Genomic DNA, 4,923 nt, shown 5'->3' with positions numbered 1-4,923 from the left:
GATGTCATTGTGTTTTGCATAAAATGCACTAGATACACATGAGTAACGGCGTCAAGTTTTCGTTAGTCATTAGAATTAATTAACTCCTCTAATCCTAATTAAACCTTCTAACTTCAAATCCTAACTTAATCCCTAACTTCAAATCCTAACCCCATCACCACCAACCCACCACCACCCTACCAACACCACCTCCCTTATCCAACCACCACCACCCCTACCCAACCACCACCATCATCACCAATTGCACCTACCAGCAACCACCCCTACTTCCATATCTCTATCTAACACCCCCATTTCTTATTGATCTCCTTCACCGACCCATGATCGCCACATCATGATTAATTCACCATCACATTTTTTCTTCACCTCTTTTTTTTTTTTGTGGTTGATTTGGGGTTATTTGGTGGTGGTGGTGGTGTTGGTAGGTGGCTGAGATGTTGGAAATTGATTTGGGTTTCATGGTGGATCTAGGTTGGATTCGATGGTTTCAGTGGTGGATTTTGGTGACGGTGTTGTGGGGGGAGGGCAGAGGGGGAGGGGTTCTACGAGGGTGAGGGAGTAGGGGGATGTGTGGGTGGGGGGAGGTGGGTGAGTGATATGGGTGGCTAGGCAGGCCGTGGGTGGGTGATTGGATGGGTGGGTGGGTGGGGTTAGTGTTAGGGTAGGGTTAGAAATTAGGATTTAATTTAGTTAGTTAATTAGGGCTAATTAGGATTTAATCAGGGTTATAGGGGTTAGAGGATTAATTAACCCTAATAACTAACGGAAACTTGACACCGTTAGTCATTAATGGTATTTGGTGCATTTTATACAAATCACAAAGGAATTTGGTGCATTAACGAAACAACAAGGGTACCTGGTACATTTCATGAACTCAGGAGTACCTAGTGAAAAACCCGTAAAATTTTCAATTTAACCTTTTTTATTTTCTAATTCCTATTTATATTTAACAAATGTAACTTATAAATTAAGAAGGATATTGCTACTTCTATTAGGAGTGATTGAATTTGATAATAAGTCTCGCCACTTTGCGAACAATTTATGCACGATTCGATCAATACTCGATCAAAACTCGATTTGTGGTGTCTCGGCTTGGATTCAGACTCTACTAAAGAACGCAAAAGGCGTAGCTAATTTTGTAGCCTAAAAAAATCAAATGCTCATAAAAAGACACGTGGACCAATTAGAAGCGTACACGTGCCCTAATAAAAGGAGGAAAATGTTGGTATTTTTAAGGGTCTTTTACTAATTAAAGGATAAGGCTCACTTTGAAGGAATATTGAAGGTCCAACTCCCAAAAAATAGTTGAATATGATTGCTTGATGCTCAGCTCCCAATCATTGTCTGCCACGTGTCATAATTTGATTGCTTAGCTAATCAGGTGCCCTTATTTTAGGGTAACCTCAAATGACAGCCTTCATATCCCAAACACTATAAATAGTCCCCTTGAAATCAGGGAAAGGGTGATTCATTGAACAATGTGTCATTACTCTGTTAAAATATTCTCTCACTTTCTTTCTCTATCTCTACTCTCTTTCCTGATCTGATATCTAACTTAAGATTCGGAGGGAAAAACACCACCCAAACCTCCCGGGTTGGCTCCTTTTTCTGCAGGTCCTTAGTACGGAGCTTGGGTTCAGAACACCAACCTCAATAATCGTTGCCCAAGTCTCCAAGAAAAACACATTGAAGAAAAGGAGTTTACTTGCCAGCCAATGAGACTAAAGACTTGGCGCCGCCTGTGGGTAGACGCAACGATGATTGACTATCACTCGTTCAACGTGGCAAGAAATCGAAGTTGTCAGATTCGAGCATAAGATATGGTAGATGATGAGCGGCCAACTCGAGGGAGGGATAGACCTCCGTCCATCATTAATATTCCTGGTCAGAGCCATGTACTTATTGTGCAGAAAAATCTTGAACGCCTAGTGACTACTCCTCATCTGGAGAATGTCTCGAATGAATTCCATACTAAGATGGCAACAATCGTCGAGGAACAGATCAATAACAATATGTTGTTTTTCCATGTAAATCCGTATCCAACTAGTAACAATCAAGCTCCTCTTCAAGGACGCTCTCAGGAGAATCGTGCAAGTCCAATTCGGCATGCTCTTCAGGAACCCTCTAGTAGGACAACCAGAGAAAAACAACTGGAAGGTAGTGATCAGCTAACGAAGATGGACTGGAACCTGATGATTAGGACCCAAGATGATACTCGTCCAAACGGACATCAAATGAAAACGGATTCCCTAAAGTACTTGGAGGCAAAAAAAATTGTTGCATTACAATGGTCGGTCACGGGGTGTAAACTATATTTGAGAGATCCCTCTTTGAGCATACCTTCCAGTACAAAAGGAAGAAGTCTGGGCCACTCTCTTATTCATTCAAGACAAGAGAAGACGATGGTCAAGCCGATGGTTTATCAGCGTGTAGCCCTCGCAAACACCTCATCTAATCCCGTGTTGAAGGAGTATCGTAAGGAGTTCATACTCATTGAGGGACAGCTAGGATCCCTCCGGATCAACTGGCCAACCCCTTTTTTTGCCAGGATCATGGAAGCGCGCCACCCTGCCCAAAGGTTAAACTCCCAACTATATAACCGTTTGATGGAACAACTGATGCAGATGATCATCTCTCTACTTATAAGCATCATATGTATGTCGAAGCAGTAGATGATACTACTTGTTATAAGAATTTCCCGGCTACTTTGAAGGGAGTAGCTCAGAAGTGTTTTAACAATCTTCCCTCTAATTCAGTCAACAAATTCACTGAACTCAGTTATCTATTTACTAGTCACTTTGTAGCCAATCGACAAGTATAAAAAACAAGTATGCATTTGGGCAAGGTCGTCCAAGGACCAGAGGAAGACCTTCTAAGTTTTGTTAAGAGATTTAATCTAGAAGCTTTGCACATTCAATATCTTAATTCTGGCGTGGCCTTTGACACCTTTATTATAGCATTACGACCAGGAAGTTTTAAGGTTGTCTTGTTAAGAAGAAGATCACCACTCTTATAAAAGCCCTGCAGGAGACTGAAGCATTCATACATGCCACTGAAGTTTGTGCTGAGGCTAAGCATCCTGAGTCCAAGAAGCCTGAATAGGTGGTTCTGGCAAAAAAGAGCAACCCTAAGAAGGCCGAGACTTGGGCAATAACCTCCACAACTACTTCGTCCAGGCACAAAAAGAGGAAATAATTTGAATCTTCAGCTGATCCGATATAATTTACAAAGGAATAATACTCCATCCTTATGGAGATAAAGGGTCAATATGAGCTTAAGACTCCAACTGAAATGAATACTCCTTACAGAAACAGAGACAAGAGCAAGTATTGTCACTTTCATAAAGATTATGGACATGAGACCAATGAATGTAATAGGGCTCTAGAGGAGTTAGCCCGAAAAGGAAAGATGAATCCATACTTACCCCAATGGGGAAGGAAGTTTCAGAGGAAGGATGATCATCAGAGCAAGAGGAAAGAGAGTGAAAGCACTGACGAAGATGTTGTTCTTGTCATCTCAGATGGGTTTGCAACTGGAGGACCAACCAATCGGGGGCACATAAACTACCTCATGGAGCTCGGTCGAATTTTGTTAACTAACCAACAAAGGTCGAGCCCTTCTCTAAGGTATTCGTCAGCGAGCAACATTGGGGAAAGCTGAAGACTCTTCAAGATGACCCATTGGTTGTGAAAATGAAGATAGCAAGCTTAAGAGTAAGAAGAATTTTGATTGACACTGGAAGTTCGACGAATATCATCAATGCGAATTGTTTGTACATACTGAAGTTTGATGAGAAGAATGTCCACGACCCTATCATTGGGTTTGGTGGAGGAATTATCCATCATATGGGGACGGTTACTTTGCCAGTCCGAGTGGGAGAGAAGGATGTCTCTCGCACTCTGTTCATCGAGTTTCTGGTCGTCCGAGACTTGACAACTTACAATATCATTATTGTTCGTCCAGAGGTAAGGGGTAACGCACTATTGAGAATGCAACTGTACAAGCTGAGAATGGCTCAAGATTTTAACAAGACAGTCGCTAGGCGACCATTCAAAGTAGGGGATCTGGTTGTCAGAAAAATGGAAGTTATTGGACGAGCTAAAGAGTTGGGAAAGTTGGCACCAAATTAGGAAGGTCCTTACATGTTTGTCCAAGAAGTAATAAGTTGATCTTTTCATCTCCAAGATATGGATGGACCACCAATACAGTGCACTAGAAATTCAGACACTCTGAAGAAGTACCACATCTGATCTAGATAATTATTCAATAAAGATAGTAGTCTGTAAACATAAATTGTGCCACGACACAAAAAGAGATTTAGAAATGTATACATGTACCATGTAGGTCGCCAAGCAAAATTCATATAATACAATTTCTACTTTCTCACGACACTCACCATTGTTTCTTTATATTACTTAAGTCGTTCACTTTGGAGCATTTTTTACCACTAGTTAGCTTAATGGTCTAAAAGTGACATTAAATTAAATAAAAATAAAGAAAATAATAAACGACCAAAATTAAGCTAAAAGAATGAGTCACCCCAACAAGGGATAATCATTCTTCTAACGCACATTACTTCCTCAAGGAGGCCGACCAAAATGTAATATACCCAATGAAAAGTAGATTACATATATGGTTAGCCAAATAGTAATATTCTCTAGTAAGGGAAACATTATGGTCTCCTAAAGGAAGCTAGCCATAAATAAGCACACCTTAGTAAAGGGTATTTTACTTTTAAAAGCAAGGTCAACCAAGTAGTAATAGCCATAGTAAGGGAACCATTCTATAAGACAAATACTACTTACTCAAGGAAGCCGCCAGAAAATGCTAAGCTCATAATTGAACAACAATCGTATCCCACAAGGTTGTCAAGTGTATATATATCAAAGCTCGTCCAAGATGAGAGTCATACAAATGTTCGAC

Source organism: Beta vulgaris, chromosome 9 (genome assembly GCF_026745355.1).
Source record: "Beta vulgaris subsp. vulgaris cultivar EL10 chromosome 9, EL10.2, whole genome shotgun sequence".
NCBI classification, from domain to species: domain Eukaryota; kingdom Viridiplantae; phylum Streptophyta; class Magnoliopsida; order Caryophyllales; family Amaranthaceae; genus Beta; species Beta vulgaris.
Note: the sequence above shows the minus strand (reverse complement) of the source record.